The sequence below is a fragment of the Triticum urartu genome, chromosome 7A (assembly GCF_056163025.1).
Source record: "Triticum urartu cultivar PI428250 chromosome 7A, HENAU_Tu73, whole genome shotgun sequence".
Classification (NCBI taxonomy): domain Eukaryota; kingdom Viridiplantae; phylum Streptophyta; class Magnoliopsida; order Poales; family Poaceae; genus Triticum; species Triticum urartu.
In genome coordinates, this window is record NC_141879.1 from 448,601,011 (window position 1) to 448,617,042 (window position 16,032).

A 16,032-nucleotide genomic window follows, 5' to 3' on the forward strand; every position below is an offset into this window, starting at 1 on the left:
CTCCTCTCACAGTTCGGTTCGGTCGATGAAGACTCCACCGGCTCGCTCTGGCAGGACACCCTCACAAACGACACCCTGTAGATGCTCGATCCTTCAATCTCTGGTGGATGCTCCATCTGGGATCGATACTCCCACCACCTCTCCCTCACGATCAGATTCAGTGAATCTGTTTGCTCCATGGCCCAGAGGAGCAGCTCTATGTACTCCGGCGCGACTCCTTCCGGGAGTATCGCCGCCTTTTTGCTCTGTTGCAGATATTTGGCCATGGATGTCACCATCGCCACTAGTTGGTCCTTGTTGTCAAACCAAGACTGTATCTCCAACATCCTAGCTAGCTTCACAGGGTCGCCGTCTGCGATCCTCACGTATCGGTTGTATTCCTCCATCGATCTACTTCTCCACAGCACCTTCACTCGCCGGCAGTGGTTTTCGAATGGAAGAGGAGAGGAGCAGCGCCGGTTTTGGATTAGAACGGGAGAGGAGCGATGCTGGTTTTGGACTGGAACAGTAGAGGAGGGGCGGTGGTTTTGAAATGGAAGAGAGGAGCGGCGCTGCATTTAGATTGGAATATGAGAGGAGCGGCAGTGGTTTAAGAGGAGAAGAGCGAAAGAGCGGCGCTGGTCTTGGAAGTATTTTTTGTTGTTTCACGTATTTTGGGTCAAAGTTTGACCACGTACTGTATTTGACAAGAAAAATGTGAATGCATGTCACCAAATTGATTTTGATTTTGATCCAGTCAGAGGGCGCCGACCCTCTCGTCCAATCCTAAATCGCTGCCGCATGCTCCTCTCCCTCTTCTCCATTGCAAAACCACCTCCTCTCCTATCCATCATCTCCATTCCAAAACCACCGTCTCGCCTCTCCCTCTTTTCTATTGCAAGACCATCGTCTCTCCTCCGTTTTCTAGACGCTTTGCTCCATGGCGCGGGCGCAATCCATGGATACAAAATTAGTATACTATATACTATTTAAAAGTCGAGGGCGGGGCTTTTCCTGTGCGGTAGGCTGTGGGGCAGTTCTGCCTAGTCGGTTCGACAGAGACGCGAGAAGACGAGGGAGTAGGCTGCTGCAAATGTAGGGCTGTGTGATTTAACAGCGAGTTACTGCTGGACAGGTGGGGCCCCATGATTTGACTTGCCATTATCATTTTAACTGTGGCTCTACGACCATGATTTGACTTGCCACCATGTAGTAGAGGCTGGCTCTTGCATGAGAGCCCACTTCTCCACTTTTTCCTTGCCTCTCATTCCTCCACATATGCAAAAATGCCATGTAAAGAACACTATTGTACTTACTTTTACTTGCTCCTACAGGTGCTTAAGCTTGCCACATAAGCATAATGTCTGATGTGGCAAGTTAATCAAGAAGGGAGAGACTAGTTTGGTGACCCAAGGAAGAAACGGTGCTAAGCGAGTGTACCTAGGTGAAAAGACAATTTTGAGTCTATAGCTAATTAAATGAAGCAAACTTAGCAACACCATTTCATTAGAAGAGGTCACTCCTTGGCAAATGCAATAAATACATGCGCTTAGCACCGTTTCTTCCTTGAGTACGAAGAAAGAGATAGAGTGGAGTAAAAAATACACTTATAGCCAACCTTGTTGTAGTATGAGTGACTAAGTGATGACTATGTATGACATGCCAACATCAGATAGCCTAACGCACCGTGTTAAATCTCCAAGGGCGCGACCGCGCGAGCGACGCGACGGTCGTGGTAGGCGCGACCATGATACGGGCTGCTGGCAGCCCTTGGATCTGAGATCAAACAGTCGCATGCTAAGTTGCTGAAAATTTGCGGAATAACCCTCCAGGATAGGATATTCACCCATGGGTCTAGAATCATGCCATGCAACCGTTCGATCTGAGATCCAAGGGCTCTCGGAAGCCTGTATCATGGGAGAATGGAAAGCCACTACCCTACCGTTCGCACGCTGGCGGTTTGCTCCTACTCATCCCCACACGTCCTTCAATACTACGGCGGTTTGCTCCTAGTCGTCCCGTCCATTCACATTAAAGCATTTCCACTAATCCTAACCCTCCTCCAAAATCCATGGCGTCCCAAATCTCCACAATCGGTGGTGAGTACAAGGTTAGAACCATCACCGGCGATGTGTTCGACGTCATCTACACCCGTTCTTCCGCAACGGTGAAAGGATGCCTTTCTTGCTTCAGACGCATGTTCGAAGACTCAGATGATGAATGGGTCGCTGGGCTAGATGTTAAGTACACCACAGTCCTGGGACGAGAGAAGGATCTAAAGGACGAAGAGAGGAAGAAGCCCGCCGTGATCCAGGTTTGCGTGCATGACTTATGCTTGGTCTACCACATATGCCATGCCGACGTTGAGTGCCAAGATTTTAAGGACTTCCTCGAGAGCAACCTAGTCAAATTCACTACTGTAGACTTTGGTAACGACAAAGAAGTCCTGCATCGGATAAGCCTCGTTGTACGCAACACCTTCGACCTCCAGAAGAATCGGTTGGTGTCCTCTCGTCAGCCTTCAATGCTGACCCTGGCAGGAGCCAAGGTTCATCCTTCGTACGGTAAACTGGAGAAACCTCATTACACGTTTCATCGTCATGCATGGCAGCGGAATTTACTAGATATAGACCACATCCACTACGCTGCAATGGATGGCTACCTTTGCTTCAATATCTACAAGGGTTGGATGAAGAGCAACAGCCAAGTGTGCGGTTCAAGCAAAGAAGTATCGGCCAAGAGGAACAGGGACAAGGACGAAGTCGAGGACGTGGACGAGGACTCCGAGTAAGGTGGCAGTGTCGTTTCTCATGGTGGTTCTAATGCAATGTCTATCGGAATAGTTGCAAAGTCTAATTTCAGATGTGCTTAATTTAATTTGAGGGGTGTGTTGTGCTGAGCCCCCAGCAGAACTATGTTATGTTTCTTCTCGTTACTTTAACTCTTCAGTACGTACATACTAGTATTTCTTACATTTCATCTTTTAGTTGGTATAGTACTATCACTTGTTTCTTAACATTATATACGTACAATATATATGGCCAACATCATATAGCCAGCAGTTTAGTTGTCAAAGAATTTCAGGGTGCTTAGTTTTGTCAAAGAATTCTAGGATGCTTAGACGGTGCTTGGATCCAAGGGACTTATTTTAGTCTGACTAAAAATAGTCTCTTTAAGAGGCTAAAGTTCCAAGCACCCCTGACTAAAGAGGGGCTAAAACTAGTCTTGAGACTAAAATTTTTTAGTCAGGGGTACCCCTACTAAAATGTGGATTAGTCCTCTCTCTACTCATTTAACTCCTCTCCTTTAACACAGGCGAGTTCTGTATTGGAGGGTTTGGAGGATAATAAATGCTCATTAACTTGATTTTAGCCTTTTTAGTATTTGGATCCAAGCATGGGTGAGGCTAGCATGTTTTAGTCCCACTACTTTTAGTCATGGGACTAAAACGTATCCAAGCACCCTCTTAGTTTTATTTGAGGGTTGGGTTGTGCTGGACACCATTATTGTGACTAGCCTTTTTAATAGTACTATATGCATAATTTGGCGACGAGCGCTCTCTATATGTACCACTTTTTTTTAATTTCAAGTTTTGCTCCATGGCGCAATCCATCGATACTACTACTGTACAAAAGTATACATTTTTTAAAAGGATAGAGGGCGGGGCAGTCTAGCTTGGTCGGTTTCACGAGAGGCGAGGGCCTTTGTGATTTGACGGCTCATTACTGCTGGAAGGCGGGGCCTTGTGATTTGACTGCTTGTATAAATGCGCCGACGACCTGATTGAGGAGGAGCAAAGAACCGTGCGGTATACTCAAGTTTTCCACTAGAGTAGTACTACGACGGAGGAGCACAAAACACGGCAGCCCAGTGCCATATGGCGATAAGAAATGATCTAATTTGCTAGTCATCTCATTGTTAGCATTATTCTATTCATTCCCTCAAAAAAACATTGTTCTATTCATGCCTCGCAGAGAACGTGACACGTGCGGCGAAACACCCGAAGCAAAAGATGAAACACAGGAGCAAAAAAAGAAGGAAGATTATCACCCCAAATGATCTAATTCGCCGCGGAGTTGTAACTGCTTCTTCATCGCCTCCACGACCTCCATCTCCTTGTGTGTCTCCTCCGCCATCTTCATCATTGTGTCCATGATGCGGCATTTCTCGACACGAGCCTTCATCATCTGTTCCACGGCCATATTACGGACCTTGACAGCATCCGGGTGCTCGATGCGGAGCTTCGCCAACTCTTCCTTCTGTTCCATGGCGAGAGCCTGCAGCATCTTCATTGAGGAACTACTATTCTCATGAAGCTTCTTCCAGCCGGCGTTCTTCTCCTTCAACAGGTCGATCTCGTGGCAGAGCTTCGCATTGTCCTCCCGAAGTCGCAGGATTTAGCCGGTCGCCTTCTTCTCCGAGGCAATGCTCTACTTCAGCAGCATCACCAAGCCGGCGGTCAACTCCCCCTGCTGATTGAGCTCAGCGGGCATGCCGTCGAGGCTCTCCTTCAACAACTCCATCAAGCCTTGGATGAACTCCTTCTGCTTATTGAGCTGATCGGGCATGCCGTCGAGGGAAAACGACTCCAGCTCTGCTGGCTCGGCATGTTCGCCTCCATGGCTAGGGCGCTCCTGGGAGCCATCGCCTTCCCGTGATAGATATTTCGAGGTCTCTGCGTGGCGGCGAGCCCTCTCTTTTTTCCGCAGCCTTGGTTGCCGCTCCCTTGTTACGAGTAGTTCTCGACCTAGAGCTCTACTCACCGGCCATGGCAAAAACAGACGAAGAAGAAGCACTTATGAGGAGGAAAGGTAGAGTGATTTTCGGTTAGGTAGTTCCCCTTTTTATAACCTAAGTACTAGCACTAGTACTAATACCTGCATAGCGGGAACACGTTCAGGTTTGGTACGTACTACTAGTAGGTGTGAGCAGGCTTTCGAATGTGATGGGAACAAGGTAAAGATTAATTGATGGTTTTGGTTCCGAGGCCCGAAACGGCTCCCGATGAGTTTAGCGGAACATAAATTTCAAGTACTACACTGCTCAAATGCGTAAATATTATGTTACTGTCAAAAATTGGCAGAAAATACGAAGGAGACCAATGGAAGTACTACTAGCAACCCACGATTTAACTACTCGCATGCGCGCAGTGGAGTAATAATGTCTTTCTTCCGCCCTCATGTCCACTCAATTTGCATGCGCTGTATTAATTGACCATTAATGAAGTGAACGACTTTACACGTGTCAAATTATCACATGGGGTGGATCTTGGTACAAAATTGCGTCCGCCCGTGTACCCGCGTGTGCGTGCGAGGAATGAGTGCATGCATGGCGTGCGTGCACATCTTCGCTTCGTGCATGTACCGCCAGTATGGCTCAGGGAGGACGAGTGCATTCTTCTGGAACCAGCAGCACGTCACTGTGATCAATCCATGCAAGGAGGTCGCAACAACGCCTACACATGTGCCACGTGGCTTCATGAACTGTAAGAGAGACACTGTGTAGCGTGCCATTGGTATTCTAATTTACGTGTTTTGCACATACTCGAAGTACTAGTATGGTACACGTGCATTGCACGCATCAGATTTTGCAACCAAATTATGAATAAATACCACACTATAGCATGTAAGCTCTGAGTCATATATGCCTGATGTAGCCCTTCGTTTAATTCTTATAGTTCATCTCATTCACAATCAATTAGGTTTTATAAAAAAGCTAAGAACGCGGGAATAGGAAAAACATGGGATTATAGTGGAATGTCATCTTGAATCCTACAGGATTGTACGAGTTTTTGATTGTGCATAGAAAAAACACAGAATTCTTTCAAAGAGGTTTGAGTGGATGGGATGTTTCCTATGAAATCTAGTGCAAATGAATCATATGGAAAAATTCCTATGGTTTACAATCCTACGAATCAAACAACCAAGATAGGAAAAATTCCTAATGATTAGAATCCTCCAAAATTCCTTTGAGAATCCTTTGAATCAAAGAAGCCCTTAATCTATTTTATGATTCATGGAATTGTGCGTTGTAAAGCATAAAGTAAAAACAAATAATGGCAATTCAACTAGAAAAAAGTTTGGGCAGTTATGATACGGAAGATTCTAGAACAAAAGAGAACCACTGTTGTTTTGAGGTTTGTGCATTATGCTTAAGTTCAACCATGGAGTCTGCTAGATTGTACATGTGGCAAAATCCGGTGGGGGGCTAGAAGATGGTGTGAGGGGCCGAGTGGAGGGAGACTATGAAGGAATGCACAAGTGCGAGATCGATATTAGAGAGAGAGGGCGAACACGTGCGCTGATGCGCGCAGTGGCAGAGCCATGAAAAATAAATGAGCTAGGGGGCCAAGCATTGCTAATCCTTTACGAGGAGGGTCAATTCATGAACTTAAACCATTTTTAGCAGCAATTGTCTAATGATCACATTCATATTAGCCTTGATATATAGTGATGTTAGGGGGGAGGGGGGCATGGCCCTTACTGCCCCCTGTCTTCGCCATTGTGCACGCGTCTGAGAGATGAAGCGGAAGGCATGGATGATGAGAGGGGGACATTGGATACATAATTAATGTGGGTGTATTAGCTATATATGTTAATCCTATATAGAGAGGTATAGATTGATTGATGTGGACGTGGGAAAGAGGGTGAGACCTCACTGGATATATCGATTGATCGGGTTGTGTGGAAAACTATGAAAGACCTAGCTATATACACACATACATAGAGGACCATCGATCGTTGCGCATGCATGCGTGAGAGATAAAGAATGCCCGATATGTTGGAGAGGGGGATGTGTGTTGGTGTGTGCCTTCATGGGAGACCGACCTGAAGAAAAAGATTGCATGCGTGCGATGGATAATGCCGACTGGTAGTGTGTGTGCATGCATGAACGAGAGAAAGTTAGTGGTACAATTATAAAGAGAAGACTACTGTGTGGGTCTAAAAGAATAGCTGAATAGGTGAGGTCACAATCAATGTAAAGTTGAATTCAAATATTTGAATAAGAGATCCTGATGTTTGAAACCCATGCATGCATGAATATAACGGAGATCTGCGCGGTGTGGTTTGGAAACGAGCTTGTTGTAATGTATACACATTGAACAAGGTCAGACTGATTTGAATTTGAGATACCGATGGCAGACATCATTTGGCCACGTCGCATCCGTGCATGGACACACTATTCTAATTGGAGATGATGGGCGGCTTTTGCATCACATATCTATATCTATACCCCTATATATATTATTTTATTTTTTTTATATTGTGTGCGGGTAACTTTAACTTTGAAAGATGGTCGTTGGATGAGGCGAATCCGATGGTCCAAAGATGGCAAATTTGAGCACTACTGGCCGTTGGATATCATCTAGATTCCACCAGATTTCGCCACATGTATAATCTAGAAGACTCCATGGTTGAACTTAAGCATAATGCACAAACATCAAAACACAAGCACTTCTTATTTGTTCTAGAATCTTCTGTATCAGAATTGCCCAAATGTTTTTCTACATGATTTGCCATTATTTGTTTTTACTTTATGTCTTACGACGCACAATTCCATGAATCTTAAAATAGATTAGCTTTCTTATAAAAGCTAGATGATTTTGAATGAAATGAACTATAAGAATTAAACGAACATCTACATCATGCATATATGACTCAAATCTTGCATGCTATAATGTGGTATTTATTCATAATTTGATTGCCAAATCTCATGCGTACAGTGCACGTGTACCTTATCTAGTCTAAATGGTGTTTGTGTGTGTGTTGTGGGTGTTGAGGTGCAAATTGTCTTTTTTGGGTACATGTTAAGCTTGTTCTTCCGAAATTTCAAGCCACGCCTTGTTATGCCGAAAATTCAAGCTAGCGTCTCTGTCTATCGTGCTATGAAACTCCCGCCTCTTCAACCCGTGCCTTGTTAGCCCGAAATATTTAAGATATATATTTGTCTCGTTGTGCTCCGACAACTCCCTTCATCTCAACCCGCGCCTTGCTATTCCGAAATTACAACGCGTGCGAAAACACCCACCTCCTGTGAAATCCCGACACGTGAAATGCCCGTGGTACCCCTGAACCGAAAGAACCGCCTCAAATCGGTGGGGGTACTTTCGTAACTTACCCCACATTTCGGACAAGCGCGTCTTTAAGCCATGGTTCCCCACTGACATCCCATCCGCCCACCCATTCGTACACCTAGGCCGCGAAAACCCGCGATGATACCCCACACCCTGCTCCGTCCGCCACCCAGCCGGAGCCTCTTCCCTGACGACGTTGTCCACAGCAACACCACGACGTCCCTCATCCACCGTACCAGATGAGGATCCGTCGTCGATCTCATCGTCCCGCCGGTTCAGCCACACCGTCCTCCACCTCCAAGGAGCTACCCCGATGTTCCCCTCGTCTTTTGCGCCACCTCCATTCCCACACCACCGTCTTCACCTGCACCACCGGAAGAGCATCATCATCACCATTTCCTCGGATGAAGCTGTGGCCTAATCGGCGCCACCAAAGAGGTTGTACACTAATCGCCGCATTTTCTTCTTGATTCGATCTCACGGTGCTGCCGGCGCTCGGTCCCGAACCGACACGGCGCGGCTCCATCCATGGCGGCGTCGCCATCCACTTCCTCCACGGCGTCGCTCCCTCGGCGGCGACATCCACATTAGTAGGACCTGCTACTGCTTTAGCTCTCGCTCGCGCTGCTGCTCTGCTCTTGCTCTCGGTCCCCTGCCTGGTCTGCTCTTGCTATTGCTCTTGCTCGCGCTGCTGCTCTCGCTCTTGCTCTTGCTTGCGATGCTGCTCCGATTTAGCTACACTTCACTCCGATGCCGCCGGGGTGAAGGAAGAACCAGCCGCAGCGGGGAGGGGGGCTCACCGGAGAGGTATCCCACTATCTATCTTAGGGTTCAGGATGGGGGCGGTGGTCGCCGGCGGTGGCGGGGCGGTGGCGTGGGGATCACCGGAGAAAAAGCTCGGCACGGGGGGGCCTAGAGGGATGGCCGGGGCGGCGGCGGACCGGCGGTGGGGAGTGTTTTCGGGGTGGGCGAGGCGGCGCACCGCCGGCCGCGGGCGGCGGGGGTCTGCTGTTTGGCCGGCTCAGGGGGGTGGAGGTTGAAGATGAACCGGAGGCCCTTGATTTCGTATCCAACGGCTGCAAAATCGACTAACCAGAGATGAAAAAGTCAGTCGACCGACGTGTAGCCTCACCTTGCTAGTGCATCCAATTTCGACAGCAAAATTCAGTTTCGACAGCAAAATTCAGTTTCGACAGTTAAGTTCAGTTAAGTTCAGTTTCGACAGTTAAGTTCAGTTTCGACAGTTAAGTTCAGTTTCGACAGTTAAATTCAGTTTCGACAGTTAAGTTCAGAGATGAGCGGCTGATGTATTTTACATCTAGCACTTTGTGTTTATGTATTTCACGTCATGTATTGGAGATGCTATTAGAATTCCACTCAGGTTAACGTTGTTCATTGTCTCTCTTGTCCTGCTTCAGTCTCGGCGTCGTACAACTCACCGGAGCTGCTCCAACGATGAAACCCCCCATCACAGCAGAGCAGTACCTCGGGCTCCATCTCTAGACGCCTAAGATCTTCTTCCCCTCCTCCGACAGCCAAGTCAGCCGGAGCATCCTCACCGGCCAACCCAATCACGCTGAGATCGACATGGCTTCGCCAAAGAGGTTGTACACTTGTTGCATCTCTCTTTTACTCTACATGTTATATATATTGTCCACTGAGCACTCGTAGTAACGGGAAATACGATTATTATATCCTACTATATGACAAGCAGTGAGGTACCAGGAAACTTAGCTATCCATGATGGACTATCTTGAACGCCATCATTATTTATCTCTGCGTGTTTGAGCTGTGCATTTGTCGATGGGCCTGGGAGTTGAGCTAGTATGGCAGTGGCCTAGGTCCAAAGTAATAGAAGTAGCACAAAAACATTTTTTAGTGTAGGATTTTCCTTGCTCAAGCCTGCCTACAAGAATCGCCAGTGCTTGAAAGGAAAAGTGAATGAAAAACATCGAAATTGCAAAGTTTCCTATGGTACTACTTTTCATGAATTTGGTGCAAAGGAATGGAGCAAAGGAAAACTGTAGGATTTGTTCCTTTAGTGTCTCCTTGAAAGAAAAACCGTAGGAATTCTAATTTCCACTTCTCCTCCTTTTCATATTCCTATTCATCAAGCACAAGACTAAGAGATAGTAGCATAATAGCATTATAACCGTACATTTTCTTGTGGTTTGACTTAATCTCACCATGCTTTTTTGCATCCTGTGATCTTCCAATTGTTGTGAATCAAACAACCAGATTGGCAGAAATCACGTGTTTTTAAATTCTCTGTTTTGCACATGCATTCCTATCCTATTCCTGTCTATTTCCTATCCCTGCATTGTTAGAATCCTCAAATTCAAACAAGCCCTTACTCAATTATTTCTGTTACAGATATGTGTCAAAGAAAACCTTGTGTGGTTTGTCCTGCTCCTGCGGCGTTGTGTTCCACCCCAGCTCAGCTGCTCCAACGACGGAAGGGTTCACCACAGCAGGGATCTGCTCTCCAGACTGTCTTTCGCCACCTCATATCTTCTTCCCCACCGCCGGCAGCCACGGCAACTGCATTACCATCATCAACTGAGCAGATGACCTTGAGGACTACACGGGTCCGCAAGAGAGGTCGCACTCTTCTGTGTCTGCTTACGTTATGCGTCACTTAATATGATGACATGCTACATTATCGTCGTGTTCACCTATTAGACTCCGAGTCAGGTCCAAACTAATGCTGAAACTTGAGTTTTTAAATGGTTGTGGGGTACATATTGGGGCAGCAATCAGTACTATCTGTCTACTATCTAGTTAATCTCCGGTGTCTACTATGAGTTTCATGTTGGGTGCAAACAAACATTAAAGGAGCCATTATCAGTATTTTTTAACTAAAGCTATTATCTGCCTGCTATCATTGGTTTTGGGTCTATCCACAGTTTGCTACCATCACTCTGGATTTGTGCATGCACTCCTTACATAATCTCACTATGTTTTATTCCTATGCATGCCAGTTATTGTACACAATGGAACTGATCATGTAGAGCAAAAGAGACGAGCCTTGTGTGGCAATAAAATTTCATGCAGATGTCGTTCCATGGTGGGCGCAAAGGCAGCCCCCCTCCACCCATTTCGGATCGTAATCAAGAGGATGATAATTATTATGAGGGGGATTCAGAAGGAGAAGACCACTCCTGTTTACCCCATGAGGTCTTCGCTGTAACTTGGCATGCTGATGTTGGTAATATCATGCATATGGTGCCTTGCATTGCTTACTATATACATTAAAGATGCCATCTGCTTAGTTTAGACAAGCTTTGTGTCAATGCCATCTGTTTAGTTTCTTTATCGTATATGTGAATCATGCAATGCCATCTTGTCTAGCCAGGCATCATATATGTGAATTTTGCAATGCCACCCTGGTTAGCCAGTCATCTTATATGTGAATTATATCATGCCATCATTTTTTTATTACGTGTTAAATTTGTCAACAATTTTAGTACATTCAATTACTCTTCCTGTGCATCAGCCATTTGGCACGGTCATGGAAAAAATCTGGAGTGGAAACAAGGTCTTCAGAGCATACAATGCTATCTGACGAAGCGCATGTCTTGCTGGTTACCGATAGCTCCTCAGAGGAGGATTCAGAGACAGATGACCAGTCATATCCCCCCCAAGGTGCATGCCCTAACTTGGCAGGGTTATGTTGCTCATATCGTGCGTATGGTATCTTGCATTGCTATGTCATTTGCTTAGTTTAGACATGCTTTGTGTGAATGCCACCTGTTTAGTGTCTAATTACCATATATGTGAATTATGCAATGCCATCTTGTTGCAAGACATTATATATGTGAATTATGCAATGTTATCTTGTTGCAAGGCATTATGCATGTGAATTATGCAATGTCATGCTGTTTAGGCAAGCGTCATATATGTGAATTATACCATGTCATCCTTTTTTTGTATTTCTCATTGCTTTTGTCGACAATGTTTGTATATTCAACTGCTCTTCCTGTGCATCAGCCATTTGAATTGGTGATGGAGAAATCTGGAGCGAAAAGGAGGTCTTCAGAGCAGACAATGCTACCTGCTGAAGCAGATATCTTGCTGGTTACAGATAGCTCTTCAGAGGAGGATTCAAAGGCAGATGACCAGTCCTATTATCCCCCTGAGGTGTATGCTCAAACTTGGCAAGGTTATATTACTCATATAATGCATATGTTGTATTGCAATGCTTAGTTTTTACATGATATACACAATATTGAATGCCATCTCCTCAGTTGACACATCATATATGGGATTGCCCTCTGCTCACTTCCTTAGTATATAAATCATATATTTGAATTATGTCATGCCATGATGTTTACATAGACAGCATGTATCTGAATTATGGCATGCCAACCCATTTTCTAAAGACATAATATAGTTATATCATCTCATCCTGTTTACATAGTCATCATATTTAAATTATGCCATTCTTTCCGTGAATTATATCATGCCATCATGTTTCCATCAACGGCATGTTTGTGATTTATGGCATGCCAACCACTTTAATAGACACATCGTATAGTTCTATCGTGTCATCTTGCTTACATAGTCATCATATTTTGAAGTATGTCATTCTATCATGTTTAGTTAGCCATCATACATGTGAAATTGTGTCATGCTATCCTGTTTAATTAGCAATCATATATGTGAAATTATGTCCTGCTATTTTGTTTGCTTAGACAACATAAATGTGAATTATTTCATGCCCTGTTTTCTTCCCTACTATCCATTGCACATGTCTATCTTACAATGTCTGTACATTCAATTACTTTTCTTGTTTATCAGCCATTTCAATTGGAGGGAGTGATGGCAGTATCTGTGGGAGTAAAAACACGGTCTTCAGAAAAGATCGTGCTACCTGTCGATGCAGATAGAACCACGGTTGTACTTGCCCAAGAACCAGCCCCACCACACATAACCCACACTCATGCAGATTGTACCCCTACCCAGTTGGACAGAGAACTAGCTACACCCCTTCTAACCCCAACCCCAGCAGATAAACACCCAGTTCCTGTTGACACAGCACCGTCTCCACCACAGAGCACCCAAAGACGAGTAGTTAGTAAGGCAACTGCAGTGCCCAAATCACGAGGACCACCACTCCAAACCTGAAGTCAACGCTTAAAGGAGAAGAAGAATTGTTCTCAGGTCAGGTTCCGTAGCTATGGTTCATACTACTTTGCTCTTCCATCACTGTATTTACTGATACCAACTAATTTCAAATTTGAAGGATGCAATTGAAACTCCAATGGCGCAACAGGTATGTTTTAAACCTGTTTCTTCAACGTGTTTGGCTGTTTGCTATTGTAACTTGCTCTATGTTGATTTCAGTTTCAATTGAATAAACAGTTATGTTCTCATGCCATGCACATTACAAGTGTTGTTATTGTTGTGTAGTTTCCCACACTTATATTCTGTCTATGCTGCTTTGTCTTAAATAGATATGATTCAAACTGTATCTATCTTGATTTGGCAACATAAACTAGAATGATATAGACCATACAGTGACCATACTACATAGATATATGTTTGTTTCATGCTGTTATCCTGTCCACCTTACTACTGAACTGGTTTACCAAAATGAGTTTCATATATTACATTGTAAACCTGAGATGTGTTTTTGTTTCTATTTTAGAACGCGGATAAAATATTGGAGAAGAGTACCCTGTTATGCAATGGTAAAGGAAGTAATGCAGATAAGGTTCAAGATAGTGAGACATCCCTGTTGGTCTCCAAGAAAGGTGATAAAAACTATATTAAAGACACTGAGACAACCCCAAAGTCCTGTCTTGATGTAGTGTTCGAGTTACTGGCTACCACTGTTGGCACCAGCTCTTCGAACTCATTGCCTGAATCAGTTCGGCTTCTTGAGTCTCAACTTCAAGTTGAAAGACATTGATCAGATGTTATGCGACAGGAAGCCGAAGGACTGAGGAAGTCCCTGCAGAATTCAGAAGCATACTTTCTGGTGCAACAGCAAGCGCTGGAGGACTTAAGCGCCAAACAAGAGAAACTTAATAAGCTTGCTAAGCATCTTGCCAGCATTATGGGTACCCAGGATATTGTTTCTTGAGCTCTTCTGAAGTGGTTTTACTTCTGGACTTGTTTTGCTGCGGCGTTTATATACTGCTGTGTTCCCTATATTTGCACTAGTGGCGAACTTTGATGCCCAGTGGATGTAATATGTGTAATAGCCGTGATAGCCTAGTGTAAGTTGCTTGCTTATTTATTTCCTTGTTGTCTTGTTTATTTGTTTGCTTCTAGTCAGTGCAGTTCTTTTTCTGCGGTTTGCTAGTGGCCGCAATAACCTATTTTTTAAAACTAGGCCACAATAACCATGGGCTAATATTTACTGTAGTGACACTAGGCCTCCTACGGGCCGTAGAAACAGTGGGCCTTCTATGGGCCGTATCATCAATGGGCCTTCTACGGGCCGTATGATCAATGGGCCTTATACGGGCCGTATGATCGATTGGCCAAACATGGGCCAAACAGACCGCATTCTGGCCGTAAACGGGCTAGAGTTGGAATCGTCCGTTCATGGGCCGACCATAACGGGCCATCGTTAATAGGTTGTATTTGATGATGCTATGAAAACGGCCCAATGTATTAACGGACCACAAACGGGCCGACTTTAACCATGGGCTGAATTTGGCCCACAAGCAGAAAATGATAGTAACGGGCCGTAAGTAAACGAATGCTGGAAATGAGCCCAAGAATAAATGGGCTCTGAGAAGGCCGAAAGATAACATGGGCTGGAGACGGCCCAACGGAATAACGGGCCGTTAATGGGTATAAAGTGATACACTATTCATTACGGGCCAGTTTCACCACGGGCCGTTAATGGGTGTAAAGTGATACACTGTTCGTTACGGCCAGTTTCAGCACGGGCCGCTAATGGGCCAAGAGTTATAGAGGGCCTCATATGGGCCAAAAGACGTCATGGGCTATACATGGGCCAGAAGACAGGATGGAATCATATTGGACGGCCCAGATGACGCTACTGGGCCTAATTCGGATAGGGCGTAACGGGCCTTGGGTTAGCGGGCTGTAAATGGGCTATATGTGAACAGGCCATTAACAGGCTTTCCATGGGCCGGCTCGCCAGCTTTTGACCAAGTCAAATGGGCCGGCCTTTTCACAGGAATGGGCCACTGTTGGGCCGTGCCACGTGTCGACGTATCATAGGCGCCTTCTATCGAGTGAGTGGATGACATCTGTCCCAACGATGAGCCAACACGTGTTTCCTCTAGCCAATGATGATTTTACACGTGGAAAATCCACATTGGTCGGGGCTGTTAACGGGTTATCGGATCCAAAACCCGGCCCGATAGCTTAACGGCATTCCGTTATGGTGGATGCCACGTGTCGGTCACCCTTGACGAAAGCACTTCTGTGACGCGTGATTTATTGTCATGGAAGTGGACACTTCCGTGATGATAATTTTGGTAATGTCATGGAAGACTTCTACGACAGCACAGGTATGACTATCTTGATTCTATCATAAATTTGTCATGGATGTACATGCATGACAAAAAAACGACCTACTGTGACAAACACGTATCATCATGGAAGTGTATTTTTTTTGTAGTGAGATATGGTGTGATCTATGATGTCTCTTACCGATTTACTACTATCTTTTTGGAGTTATGCATTAGAGACAACCGCATTCACGTTAAATAGGGCACCGTATAAATCCGTTGATATGACATCGTATGAACTATGGTTTGGCAAGAAACCTAAGCTGTCGTTTCTTAGAGTTTGGGGTTGCAACACTTATGTCAAAAGGCTTCATCCTGATAAGCTCGAACCCAAATCGAAGAAGTGCGTCTTCATAGGATACCCTAAGGAAACCATTGGCTACACCTTCTACCACAGATCCGAAGGCAAGATCTTGGTTTCCAAGAATGGAACCTTTCTAGAGAAGGAGATTCTCTCAAAAGAAGTGAGTGGGAGGAAAGTAG

At 45.2% G+C, this 16,032-nt stretch overlaps 1 long non-coding RNA gene across 1 annotated transcript; it reads left to right on the top strand.

The window, feature by feature from the left end:
- Window positions 1-13,105: 13,105 nt before the first annotated feature.
- LOC147959897 (uncharacterized) lies at window positions 13,106-13,977 on the top strand. The gene is made up of 3 exons (XR_015610327.1): window positions 13,106-13,216; window positions 13,299-13,328; window positions 13,704-13,977. It is a non-coding gene; the product is annotated as an uncharacterized LOC147959897 (long non-coding RNA).
- The last annotated feature ends 2,055 nt before the right edge of the window (window positions 13,978-16,032 follow it).